The sequence below is a fragment of the Lingula anatina genome, chromosome 6 (assembly GCF_051362555.1).
Source record: "Lingula anatina isolate TDL-2025a chromosome 6, LinAna3.0, whole genome shotgun sequence".
NCBI lineage: Eukaryota > Metazoa > Brachiopoda > Lingulata > Lingulida > Lingulidae > Lingula > Lingula anatina.
Window position 1 is genome coordinate 19172786 of NC_141772.1, and position 15022 is coordinate 19187807.

Below are 15022 nucleotides of genomic sequence, written 5' to 3' on the forward strand. Positions count from 1 at the left end.
TGGACACATTACACAAACCAAAGGGGGTCAATGACCCTGGAATTTGAGTTTCCAACTAGAATGACAGATAACAGAATTCTAGTTATCAGTTGTTTATTTTGCGACCTCTACAACTATCAACATAGTGCACATACTATTACTGATAAAGTTAGAGCAGCAGTGTTAAAAATAATTGAATTCTTTTTCTTTTTTGTGGATAGTCTGAACAATATACCTTTAAAAAAAAGGAAATCTTACTAGTTTCAATCTATTGACACTTTTTTCCAAATGCAAACACCACCTTCTTCATTTTACACAGAAATCTCTTCAAGTCATATCCTTAAAGGAAAGCAAAAGCTTTATCTGAATGAAGTGGTCTTTTACTTCTGATAGGAAGTCAAGTGTTCCAATAAGGCATATTATTACTGAGGCCCTTGTATCATGCACTGTAAATCTTAAATGTTTTCATAATAAGTAGTATAAATAAGATATTCTGGTACAATGCAAATCCATATCATTCAACCATTCTACAGACTGCAATCAGTCAAAAGTTGATTGCATAAACTCTTGCTGACAAATCTTAATCCAGTGACAGTCAATAATTTAAAACAGTTAAGAAACAGTCTTCTTCACCGACACATGTACTGTATTAAGCCATTAATACATAAGTGTAGTTTCATCATCTTCCACTAGGGGCGCCACCTGATGGTGTACCAAAGATCGTGTTTCTAACTATTGCAGTGTACCTTTATTCAATATGCTATTACAATCAAATAAAACATGTCGCGAACTTTCACAATAACATGTGCTATTATATTAGTGTTTTGTACAAAGAAATGATTGGGTCACAAATAGATATTAAAAGTACAAATTAATAATTGAACACCAAGCCACATGTCCAGCCACATGTCCAGTCATATGGTCATGATTTCAAGTCCAAACTGGTCACCTGAAGTATCCATGTGACCTTTATCTGTTGGTCAAGGAGCAATCAAATCACAAACCAACATAAACAAAAGCAATGGATCACTGTTTCTAGACTGTTTCTAAGAGTATCAGTTCACTGGGCCTCAATTCATCTTGGCATATGCATTGGGTCACATGCATGTCCATATATAGTGGTCAAATACGAACTTCAATTAGCCGAACTTTAATTAGCTGGTAAGGGATCAGAGTTCTGTAAGACTAAATTTAAGTAAACATAACTTCAAGAGTGCCATTTGGCCCCTAAACCCCACATCAGAGGTCATATAACTAATCATAAGGAGTGTAGACACCTTTAATAATCACTAAAATTAAAAACTCAAAAATGGTCTAGTGGATTGAAATTTTGTCAACGGTCTTAGATAGTGTAAATTGGCAATGACAAGAAAAGTGTTCAAATTTTCCGTAAAATAATATTTTCTATAAGTCAAATGCTCATTGTACACCTTCAAAGAGAAGTGTGTGCCCCTTCTGACAAGAGGGCGAATTAAACCAGTTATTCAGTCACAAAGTTTTTATCACGCAAACAGTCACAAGATCAATAAAAATACATGTACCATTGTCTACAGTTTAAATGCCAATTCAATCATTCACAATATGTTGGGTTGGACTCTATGAATAAAAATCACGAGATTGTGATCAAACAATATCATACTAATGTAAGATGCCAAAGGTACCAGCCGGCCATGCCATGTGTTCTGTCACATGTGAGCAGAATATCAAAATCAGTTTGAACTTAAGTATTTATGTCCTACATATAGTCACAAGACTCTGATGTAACACTGCCTTTGGTCAAATAATAGTTCATCGGCCACTGTGGATTCCTCTGATAAGATTGGAAATGAAGTTATCATGTACGTAAAGTAGTTGTATTGGCTACATGTAAAATATATGGCTATACATATTTACTGTCAAAATAAAATTACTAGTATAGAAGATAGTGTTGATTTTTAAAATAAAATGTCACAAACTGACCCGAAAAATTGGATTCAGGCGTCTCGTATCAATACTGAGTGCCCAGTCGTTTGTCTTCATTAAATCATACATGCATAACAGTCACCAGATCCTCATCTAAATATAAACATGTCTCCTACCAAAGTTTGTCAGTACTAAAGAAGTAATGGCAAAGGGCAAAAGATGCTAAATAACATATAAAAACAAAGCCTCACTTATTCCAAACATTTCATTGCTTCAGAATTTTCCAAAATTTTAATTATGCACACAACAACAATAAAAAATTTGAACTTGAACCCAGTAAGTCACCATTTAGAATCTATTATTCAAATTTTATGAATAACAATTAACAAACAACTATTCTGAGATATAAATTCCTTGAAATCATGTTTAAATTCAGCATTATTAGCCTACAATTGCAAGAATCCCGACATCGTGACCCTAATTAACCCAGAGGTAGAAGTACTACTGAAATATGCGCAACTGTTTACTTTCTGATAAGTTACTGTTACTAAGGGGTCATGCGTGCCATTCATCCCCTTCATACTCTTCTGTAAATTTGATAGAATATTAATGATAACGATTATGATGATGACAGTAACAATAAAACATAATAATAATGGTCGGAGAGTTTTTAGAATAAAATCTGGGTTTTACAATCTGATATCCAACTACAACTAAAGTACACTGCGCCTATATCAAACAAATGTGATAATGATCCACCAGCATTTTTTAAAAAATATAAAGATACAGATCTTGAGAGTACAAAAACTGACTGCTGTTGTTTTTAAAGTACATTTCTTAGCAAGCAATGCAAGTGTGCATTACCCATGGGAAAATATAATGGGGAAGGGGATGCGGGGTTCAAAGAGCAAAAATAGGAGAGGTCAGAAATCAGCTCCAAAGATACAATGTACTATGATACACATTTGCACCTAGTGACAAGTAAAACATCGATATCACTATCTACATTCAGCCGATAAATGGCTGTGTGTACTATTGAGCCAGGAATGTTTACCTTTCTTGGAAGAAGTCCAGGGGGGGATGGGACCAGGGGAGTAAGGGGGTGGGGTAGGGTAGGTAGAGGGCAAATATCTAACATGCCAGTTTGTGCAAATTTACCTTTCTTGGATAAGTCCGGGGGGGTATGTGATTGGGGAAGGGGAGGAGTCAGACACCGATTTGGCCCAGCTGAGTAAGAATGAGCAAATACAGACAGAGAGGAGTGGTATGCCAAGCTGTGTGCTGTCTGCTGCAGGGGGTGATAGCAGGAAGGCAGGGTGAGCGGGTACTTTGCAGGGACTGGGACAGTTTTGAAACAGAACTATGTTGGATTATGAATTGATCCAAGACTTGATACCTAATATTGGTGCAACAAGCCCTATCAAAGTGCAAGAATACCAGATTTCTTACTGGCGTGCATGCAGACAAAATTAGGTTTCAGTCTAACCTGGATAAGATCACTTGATTGCAATCTGGAACGCTAGACACATGCTCCCCAAGTCTCTGTCCTAAAGTAACTTTCAATCTTAAAGTAGTCCCTAGCTGTCCCTATGGTCCTATCTGTCCTTCAGTGTATTGATCTTATACAAGGCAAGAACCAGAACATACCATATGGCTATCTATATATTTTTCCTGATAGTTTTAGTAACATACAAAGTAAACAGGAACAGTCATTCAAAGATAGCAAGTGATGGTATAAGGTTTGATGAGAAAAGCATCTGTCAATTCTACTCCAGTGTTCAACAGCCTAGAAATTCATTTGCTTTTGCGTCATTAAATGACAAAGTTTCTGGGAGACTCAAAGCTAATTTACAGTCTTGGTCTGACTTCGTAAATTATTTGATTTTAACACTATTAAAAGGTTGTTACATCTCCATTTCAGGTTCACAAGCGGGCAAGTATGACCAATGCTGATGGGGCTTTGCATCCCCCCCCCAACATTATATTTAAAATGCTAGAAAGTGGGGCTGACTTCCGTTGTAGAACAGTCCTCTTGTAATGAAGTCTTTTAAGAGCATACCAGCCACACCATATGGCATAACATCTGTTAGACAAGTACTTACAACAATGTCCTTAATAATACTTGTAATTACCCTTTAATGCCCCAGTCCATTGGTATCTGTTTCAGAGGAAAAATAGTCATATTTGATCATTATAATCATGATGACTTTGCATTAACCCCCCCCCCCCCCCCACCCCAACCCTTCATTAAGCTCATTCAATTATATTACTATATATTCTCTACCTTTCATTGCCTTTAGACTTACTTAAGACACACTACAACACTTGTGATACAAATATGGGACCAAAAGATACCAGGTGGTAACCAACAATCTGCCCCTTGGGCCATCCATAATAGCATATTATGTGTGTTAAATCTCTATTTAAGTAAAAAAGCTACCTTTACTGAAAATGACAGCAATTTTCCTTTAATCATCATCCAGGTATACTCCACCCACTTATGCTTGTTGAGTGCCTTTAAGAGTGAGAGGGATCCTATGACAACCCTTTGACTTTACTGGAAGGTCCATTGCAATTTACTGACAATTGCCAACCCCCTTCCCTCCCCCATCTAATCCCCCTTAATAATTCCCTGTGTAATAACAAGAACAGATTCCAAAAAGTAGGAAAATGAGCAGCATCCAGACAAACTATTGTGACATTCACTCTGCATGCAACTCCCAGGGGTTCTCTCCTTGCAAGGTATCCCATTCCAAACACCAAATGTGAACCAGAGTACGTGTCCTTCAGCAGTTGTGGCTTTTTTAGGTATAAACCAAAACATGAAGCTATTGTAGTGTCTCTGCAATGTAAACAGGCCGACCAACCTTGAAACAACCTTCTTTTCTCCCCCCCCCCCCCATCTCCTGTCCCTGTCCTTGACTAGTACTGAAAACTGCATCTATATAGACGAACTATGGAGAACACAGAGAACAGAGGTATTACATTTGCTATCTGTTCTTAACGGTGTACTATAAATATTTGAAAATGTCCAAAATTCCAATATTTTAAAAAAGATCCAAATATCCTGCAAGGCGATTTACCTCTTATTTGATTCAGGCCTAAAAAGTGATTAAACCCATCAAATAAATTTTAGTAACTACATGTATGTCAATATCTCCTGCTGAAATGTCAGGAAGACATGGTGGTCTAAATGAATCATGATTTGTTCAGAGACAGGGTTTTTCAACTCAAAACGTTACAAAAATGGTACAAAACGTTAAACCACTTGTGCAAGTGAACAAGGACAGGTCAAGGAATGATTCAAAAACGAGAAATTTGTTTTTTTTTTCCTCCCTAAAAAAGGCATTTGGCATAAAAATCCTGTATAGGACACTGTTTAAGCATTAGCTTATGTTCAGAAAAGGTATTTAACAAATTTAACAATTCTTCAATGGAATGGTGGTAAACCATTACTGTTCCATTTGTTTAAAAATAACTAAGAACTTAACACCCATGCATGTTAGAGGGACTGTCCAAATGTATGACATATGATGCATTTAAATACAGAAGATATTCCTGCAGGCAGGTACATGCAAACAGTATGCAATGCCCTTCTACATACAATCCAAACAAAGGCAGAAGTACAAGGCTCATCCTTTCTCAACCACAAACATGTTCTGTACAAATTCATGCTCTTTATTCTATTTCCAAGGAGTCTGCACAATGTGCTAGATATTAATGAGGTATTTGGAAATAAAATGAAATATTAAATACATTTCAGGAATTTTGAATTTATAATGAAATATAATATATATTATGTATTTGATAACGTACGTGACAGCAAGTGTTCGATATTCTATGAATTCGAAGGACTGAAATTTAGTTTGTCAAAGATGTATGTCAAGTTGAAGTCAATGCGCTAGATTCAAGGAACTGCTCAAGGGCAAGCAAGGTTAAAACAACCTGTCATACTGAGAAAAAACGATTAAAAAATTGATTGCAATAGCCGAAGAAATGTCCCCCATCAAGCTTTTCTGTCCCTATATATGTGGGCAGGTTTACAATGGTAATATACAAATGGGGGTTACAGTAAAACAATTCACTTCCTGGTGTTACAAGTCAAATCTTTTCCAACATGAATACTGCTCTTTTGATCACAACGTTTTCCCTGGCCTTAAATCTAAACCAGGTCTTGCTACATGTATATGCTCATTGCCAGTGTGCAACAATGTGTCATTGTACAGCTTTGTGATATCTACAATTTAAACAAAACATTCTACCCTGCAGCATGATGTAGATACTTGTATTCCAGACCCTCATATATGCTCCATAATGATATTACAAGGACAATACAAGCACCTAGCACTAATTTAAGATATAATTGCTTAGTTCATGCTGTGGAATTTTTTAGCATTTACTACAACAATTCCATTTATTTACTAAACCTGTAGGCCTTAATAATAATAATAATAATAATAATAATAATAATAATAATAATAATAATAATAATAATAATACTTTATATTGGATCGTTATTAATTTATTTCTTTATTTAAACCTTTATTCTATTAAGATCCTTACAGAACAACAAAGTACAACTAATTCAGAAGCGAAATAAGATTAAAAAGATCATGCAGAGACTTAATGAATAAGTGTGCACACAATCAATCATAACACAATAATTTTGAACAATTCACAACTGCAAGAAACTGGCATCATGCCCTCCCTTCCCAATCTGAACCATATCATAACCATTATTTTCCAGTGTTGCATCACATTTATTTCCATGTAAAAACAAGCAACAGTCCAAAGCTCATCCTCCTGCTGGGATGAAGTACGTAACAAACAATACAGGAACTTAAGGCCGCATTCAGAAGAGAGGGTCAAATATAGCAAACCCACTTGAATACTTCCTATACTATGAGAATATATTCAGTGTCTATTAGCAGATAAGACTTCAACCCTACTAAAGAAAGTTTTTTAAGATTAATGAACACAAAAAACACAAATTTAATATCTAGTTTAGCTGTTTATATATTTAATGCTTTTTTATTAAGAAAAGAAATTTTAGATCACTGACAAAAAATTAATAATTCTTAATACTTCTCACGGACTTTATTATTATTATTATTATTATTATCATGTACTATGGGCCAGAGGCCTTGAAAAACTGAATAAATTATATTATTAAGACTTCAAGCTTTTTAGTGGGTCGGCCATATTTGACCCGCAGACTACTTAGTCCACTGTTCTGAATGTGACCTAAGGCCGCATTCAGAACAGTGAACTAACTAATCCATGGATCAAATATGGCTGACCCACTTGAATGCTTGTTACATAATCCACGAGGGGAATCTATTCATTGTCTATTAGTGGATTAGACGGCAAGCTTTTTAGTGTATAGCCATATTTGAGCCGTGGACTGGTTAATCTGCTGTTCTGAATGGGGTCTAAGACATCAGAAGGCAGTGCAGTTCAGTCCCATGAACACTATAACAAAAAGGAAAAACAAATATTTCATAAAAACATCATGACAAGTTCTCAACTTCCTTGATTTTTAACTTATCAGAAACAAGTCGGGGTAAATGGATATGTCAAAATAACAACTTCCTCATATTTTTCCTTTTGCTTATTTGATTTACTCATTATTCTTTTACTTTTAACTTATTAAAAACTTTTTTTGTACTGACAAGTTGCACAAAACTGTTTTGACATGGAGAGATAGCTACCTCCAGGACAGGCAACTCTCTTTTAAAATCTTTGTTATCATTTAAATAAATACTTCACAGCATCTTTTTTGTCTTCACAGGCTCACTTTCACTTAAAACTAAACTTAGTAACTTTCACTGGTATCCTAAGCATAAGCGGAATGTTATGATATCATTCTCCTTACAACTCTGAATATGGGAGATGTATTTGCAAGAAGCCAATATGATGTATGATGTAATGTCTCACTTCCAACATCAAGACAGACATAAAGGCTAACATTCTGTAAGAGTGTTACTGAAATAATCTTGAATAATATCCTTAACCTCTCCTCCCCCAACCACCCTTCCCCAAAATCATTTTAATAAAATAACATCTTCGGTTACATGTACATGTAAAATTTAAGCAATGGTTTCACTGTCCCCTGCCTAGACCCTGTTGCTGTTCTAGATCTCCTACTTTGCCAGCTAGTAAGTTTCACATAACAACAACACCATGACATTACAATGTTGTGAACTCCTGTTCTGAAGGCTACACATACAGTTAACTGCCTCCAGAGAGTTAATGGATACCCAGGAACAAACTGGATTGGACTGGATTTCTGATCATATACAAAACATCTACACATGTACAACGTTATTTATTCTCCCCTCTATCAATGAAATTGAATTATCACAATTATCACATTAAACCAAATGCAACATCCGTTCCTACGTACATGTTACCGTACCGTACCAGGTACATGTTTTTGAAATTAGTATTCACAAATGCCAGCTAAAAATCATGAATTTCAGCTGCACTGTTTTCACTAAGTTGATTTTATGAACTGCATCTAAATAGGTTGTTGTGTAATGATATATACTGTGAATTCTTGTTAGCTATAATTCCCATCCCACTTTCCTTTCCCTTCCTTATAATTAGACCTCTGGATCTCCTTGTGATTTACTAATATTCTAATGTCCGTCCATATTCTAATGTCCCTTGGGCTAGCTAGTCCCCTATTCAGAATGGGGTCTAACACCCCAAAACTCCACCCACCTTTCCCCCTTCTTACATATGTATGCCCCTCCCCTTCTCCTTAACTTTCCTTCAGTATCTCACCCCCAAAATACCTAGAGCTGCTTCTAATCATAAACATTTTAATCCCATACAAGTTGCTTAATTAATGCTATTCTGATCCCTCATTTTTAACTAACTAGGTTGAGAGTAATTCAAACATACATATGTGCCAAGTATTCCTAACTGGATAAATCCGCTTTTTTCTCGCTTAACATGTCGAGTATTCACGAGGAAAATAACATGGACTTTAAACCCTTGTTATGTATTGACAAGGATGTTTATGATACCACGTAGTAGAAATTTCTGCACAAGCCTACATGTATTTAGTCCAAAAAATTTTAAGCAGCCCCATGTAGTTACTTCTCTCCCACCTCTAACTTTGATCAAGGCTAATATTTATTTATTTATTTATTTATTTATTTATTTATTTATTTATTTATTATTACTTGGAGGGGGGAGATGAGAGCAAAGAGGCTGGCTACAAATATCTGCAGTCAATATGTAATGTATAACATCTATTCATCAAAAACTTAAAACAGTTGTAGATAAAATCAGTCTCTTCCATTCTGCAGCCATTTCTTAGGATGCAATTAATGAAGAATTGCAATGTCATAATGTTCTTCAAATGCCGCACTGCATTTTAAGATCAAGTACAAGTGCAACATTGGTGCAGAAACTACCTTAATCATACTATTTTTACTGATCACTACAATCAAATAATGTGCAACTTTTCCTGCCACCAGCGTTTAGAGAGGTGGTAACTATTAGTTCTTCATGGAATGCTTCAAAATTATGGTGGCATGAAACAAAGCCAAAATTAACACTTTGTCCTTGTTGGTCAGTTTAACATCTTACATCTATAACTAAAAAAAAAAAAATTCTATAATTTTATTTCACTGTAATATGATATGCACAGCATAATCCAAAGCATTAACCCCACCCACACATTCTCAAATAAGGTGCTTCCATCTATTGAGAAAAACGAAAACTAAAAACTCACCATCAGTGTATTGCCTCCCCTTTGCCCACTTCTCACACCTGTAAACAAAAACAAAACAGGTCAGGCAAAGTACACAACACTTGGAATAAACAGTACTAAAGTCACCCCTTAGATGGACTGGTACAGAAAAGAAGTAAATATTTACATGATATGATATCTATAACTGACCTTTTGAACTAGGGATAGATTAGTGACATTTAAACACATTAGATGCACTTGATGAAGAAAAAGCATTTCTTAAGATAGAAACAGATGGGGCCTGATATGTTGAAAAAACAGGAGGAGGGGAGTACTAGTGCACCTTAAATGATCTCAGTCTTTCAGATTAAGACCATTTCCTGCACACATGCAAATACAGAGGGACATGGGGAAACAGAAATATTGAGTAATCCCTTCCAAACAAGGCATACAACTGAGCGCGGCGGTTTTGTTGAGTCACATACATTTATATAATTTAAATTCCTTTTTTTATATTTAAGAAAGATGGACTATAGAAATGAGTGTTTATTGTTTATTAACAGTGTGTCATCAGATGCTCAGATTGAAAAGAAACTAGTAACAGATACATAATGCATTGCAAGGTGCATGGGGCATTGCACATAGTGCGCAAGAGCACAACGCTTAAGTTGCTGTCACATGCACCTTGCTGTCAATCATGTGTGTAAGATACACCATGTCTGAGACCTGCTGGCAGGAAGGAATGGGGGGGGGGGGAGCGGGGTGAAAAAACCCTTTTTTTTTTTTTTTTTTGACTCAGGAAAATGTCCACTCTGAAACAAATTTTTATCTAGGTTTTACGGCTAGTAAAAATAAAAAAGTTTAGTTCTGTTTGATACATATCACATCTAACCAATTCTACCATGAATCAGTGGTAAAGGAATGACAATAATTGTTTATTTATACATTATTTGTTTTATTTGTTGCCTGTTTTTTTTTTCTTTTTTCCAAGCTCACTTCAAATCCTTAGAGATGAGTAATTCATTGAGATTTCAGATTTAAAGTGTGTGTGTGTGTGTGTGTGTGTGTGTGTGTGTGTGTGTGTGTGTGTGTGTGTGTGTGTGTGTGTGTGTGTGTGTGTGTGTACAATGAAAGAGATACATGTGACATCTGCTTTGGCAATGTTACTGGGAATTAGTGGATAAATTGATGAAATAAAAATTAGAACATCTCCAATTACACAATATTAAAGCAGAATAACATTATCCGATCATTGTATCTTAAAAGGTCATAATTTCCCATGTCACTTCAAAATTGGTCTTAAAATAGACATTTATAGAACCTCAAAACATTTTGGGATTTGCCTTTCCGGTATACAGTGTATCTATTTATGAAAATAATAGGAAGTTCTCTTATCATTCTGTTTAAACAGAAAAACACTTTGAGGAACTATTGAGGAAATTCTGAGAAAAGTTAGCAGTGGGGTTGAAAGTAGTCCCACATGAGCATGACAATTTTCATGAAACAAGGCACTTCATTGGCCAGATGAAGGGACTTTCCCTCAAGTTTAAAATCCAATCATTTGATGTCAACAACAACAGGATTTTAACCTGTAAGTACCAACCTGTAAGTTCCCAGTATGGTATAAACAACAAATGTAGGTCACTAGGATATGTTACAAAACACAAGTGTGTCACAATGAAGTGACCTAGGGTGGGGGAATTTAGTGCCAAATATAGTCCAAATTACATAATGCGGAGTATGTCAACAACTTCAGGATTTCAAACACGTGTCATAGATTTTGAAGAACATTGCACATGCATTTGAGATAATACATATACAAACACACACATTACTTTTAATTTTTTGAGTAGACTTATAAAGAAATCAAGTAATTGGGATTTACATAAATTCCATCAGTGACCTGAGCTAAAGTATCATGATTAGGATAGCTATTGTCAGAATTCTCCTAATTGTCCCTGCTTTCAGGATAATTAAAAATCATACAAGATACCAAAAGTCTCAATGATTAGCAAAAAAATTTAGATTGAGATTTCATGGAATTTGGAAGAGAGTGGGGTAAAAAAAAAAAAAATAGCTGGCACAACTTATTTATTTACTTTTGTATTTGCACATATCTTAGATGTATTCAAAGCAAGGGAGTATATGTCTTAGACCCCATTTCCATAGATTTTAGATCGATCTATCCCTGTGGGGAGTCTCACTAGATTACTGTCAGCTTAGCCGGCTTAAGCGTCTGTCCCGCCTACTGAAAGCTGTAAGGGGGTAATTAACTATGGTGCGCACTCGGCTAACTGCAATTTAGCATGAACCCCCAGGGAGTTAGGTCGATCTAAATCTTAATCCCTGGATCGATCTAAATCTCTGGGAATACACCCTTAGATCAAAGAGCCAAACTAGAACACATATATAGACCTCATCACTTTGTATGAAGACAAGTGTTGTGTCAGGGGCAGATCCAGGATTATTTGAAGGGGGGGGTTGTCCCCCTGATGCCTCCTCTAAATCTGCCACAGTGTGTGATTGTGTAAAAAAATTATCATCGGTCAGCTCAAGACTCATATCCTCTAATTTAATAGCAGCTTACATAAACTGATTTCTGGTATAATCGAGCTGTTTCAAACAATAAATGACATTTACTGCATAAATTGTGAGCAAGGAAATGTTACATCAAGCAGTATAACAAACTGGTGACATTTGTATCAAATTACTCTTGAATAGAATACACAAAACAAACCTGTCCTTTATTCAGTAATGTTACACATACTCAGATGGAAAAATGAAGCCATACAATTATATTAATGCAAAGAGCAATGTTCCTTTTTTCATCAGAATGTCACAGCCTGAATAAATGATATCAGAAACAAGAATGTCATTGATGAATGTAGACACAGTTTCCAACTAAATTATTTCCTTTATTATATATTACCAAAAGTTGAAGATTTTACAAGGAAATAAAAGGCTAATTATATAAAACTTCTGTCACTGAAACATAATCATGGCAGATCACAAATTCATGTTATATTTTATTTAAACATTGTGAAATAAATAAAACATGTATCAGGAAATAATTTTAAGCATGCTCTAACAGGCACAAATTGCCTGAAGTTCCATACAACAGTCTTACTCCAGATAACTTAATAAAGGCATCCATTAATGCCAGTAGTCCCTTTAGAAAATTTCCTGGTAAGATTAAAGATTTAAAACATTTTTCATTTCATGTCTAAAAAGAGTGCCATCTGTCTTTTAAGAAAAGTATCTGGTATGCAAGTCTCCCCCCCCCCCCCCCCATGACAATGTAAGTCTCTCCCCCCCTCCCCCCGCCAAAAAAAAAAAAAAAAAAAAAAAAATTAAAACATGATAAAAATTTTCACCAGATGCTGTTTTAGTATACAGCAACTCCAAGAGGTACAAGTATTCTTACTATAATGTTTTATCTGAATCAGACAGAGGATAATGACAATTTCAGCTGGCCAACTCCTGCCCATTCCAAAACCGTTTCAGCCAGACACTGATACTGGCAAACTTTAAGTTCAACCAGGGACAATGGCGGGCACATTAAAGTAATAGCCAAACTAAATGGCAAACGAGACAGATGGCGAAAAACTCAAATTTTGGTCGTATCAGAAGCCAAAAGTCTGCTTCTATGGATATAAAGTTAAGAAATACAGTCTATAGGCGTCTTAGAAAGGGATTCATTTTGAACATTATGGTACGAGGGCACTGCATACAAACAGCTATTTTTGTACTTCGTTTCAGGGTAAAAACTTATCTCAGAACTAGTTTGGCACAATTGGAATCCCACTGAAGGCAAGGGCTATCCAACATCATTATAATAAAGAGTTCATTAGTAAGTGCATCTGCATTAGTTGTACATTTGAGCTTGTCTGGAAACTGCTGGGACATCAAAACACACTCCAATACCAAGGGGGGTGAAAAATTGTTTGAAAGAATACATGGAAGTAATTATATAATATGTGAAGAGCTGTCACATTGAAAAGAACAGTTGGTAAAACTTATTCTGCCAAAGTTTTATTAGATGGAAAAACAATTTAGTTACACATACAGAGAGAGAGAGAGAGAGAGAGAAAGAGCACTAAACTGACATACCAATTCAATCGAGCCAGACAGACAGGCAGAGAGAGAGACAGATGAAGACAGATTGATCATACAGATCTAGTGCTCGTCTTTACAGATAAATTAATTAGTTTAGATATGTAAGATACACATTCCAACAACTGTGATATAATCCAAACAACAGAGCAAACTAATTTCTTTGACATTTTGCTATACTTTCAGTATAATTGTTTCAGCATAAGCAAAAGAAAAAGAGAATGTTCTGGTTATGTACTTCATGGGTGGAGGGTTTTATAAAGTAATCATATCCTATAAAATATCATATCCTCTGGAAAAATAGTTTATATTGTAGATTTATATTGCAAAAGATGCAGATATAGAATCTGATAATTTTGCCTATAACAATAATGGAAATGATACATTCATAAGAAAATGGAAAGCTAGACAGCAAAGCTGGCAAATAGACAGACACTTAAAAGCAAAAATCATCCAAACATCTAGAAAACACACACACACACACACATTCTGTGTTTGTATGTATAAAGGGAAACATGTCTTTACAATTGGAAAAAAAGTCCTTGTTAGAGTCCAGTAGCACTGTGAATGTGTGTGCATGCATATACACGAGTGGCCAATACCCCAGCTATATGTTTGTATCTTTATCTCTGAAATTTCTAATTAAAAAAATCTTCTCATTCATCCAAACTACCTGTGCTTGAGTTGTTATGTCTTTATCAGTGTCAAATCCAGGGTAATACAATGCAATTCAATGTTTTAATTTTATCTTTTAAGATGGTTTATAAATAAATTTATTGCTTATTTTATAAGGCGAGTAGCCCCCACCACCCCTATGCCTACCACCAAGCACACACACATTTTGGTGGCTAATGGGACATATTAGCAGAAAAATATGCTTCTGTGGGTCTTGGTATGTGTCTTAGCTTCCCCTCTATTAAGGTGGGTCAATTTAATTCTGAGCCTGCCCTTCTTCCCCTTAAAAAATGAAAGTAGTTTATCTTTTATTGTTGGTGGACATTTTCAAGTAATATATATATAATTTAAAAAACTGGAAATTCAGATTAACTATACAGCTAACATCTATTTAAACCCACATAAGCATGAAAAAAAATACAAAAATTGTGCATAAGAAATCAAACAAATGAAAAAGAAAAACTGCATCTGTTCCTTCAATTTCCAGTCAAAGCTCCCTCCTTTCCAAAGGGAAAAAAAAATCTAAGACAATTTCCATAAGACCATCCTCCAGATTTGCAGACAGATATCTAACAAGACATCACACCAATCAATCTTGGAGGACTATTTCAGAATCATGAGCAGTTATCGTATGGCCGCACTTAACCA

The 15022-nt window shown here is 35.4% G+C and overlaps 1 protein-coding gene across 27 annotated transcripts in view; it reads right to left on the reverse strand.

Annotated features, from left to right (window-relative positions):
* Positions 1–15022, reverse strand: part of LOC112042478 (uncharacterized) — a 169049-nt gene that overhangs the window by 106009 nt on the left and 48018 nt on the right. For 17 of the 27 annotated variants that reach the window (XR_015335251.1, XR_015335239.1, XR_015335238.1 and 14 more), the window contains one exon: positions 9629–9666. The exons of 7 other annotated variants lie outside the window; for them this stretch is intronic. The gene's annotated coding sequence lies outside the window, so the exon portion shown is untranslated. Of the gene's footprint in view, positions 1–3367; positions 3571–7196; positions 7354–8515; positions 8599–9628; positions 9667–15022 lie in introns of those variants that run through there. 3 more of the 27 variants (XR_015335256.1, XR_015335264.1, XR_015335266.1) reach the window with 3 other exon arrangements.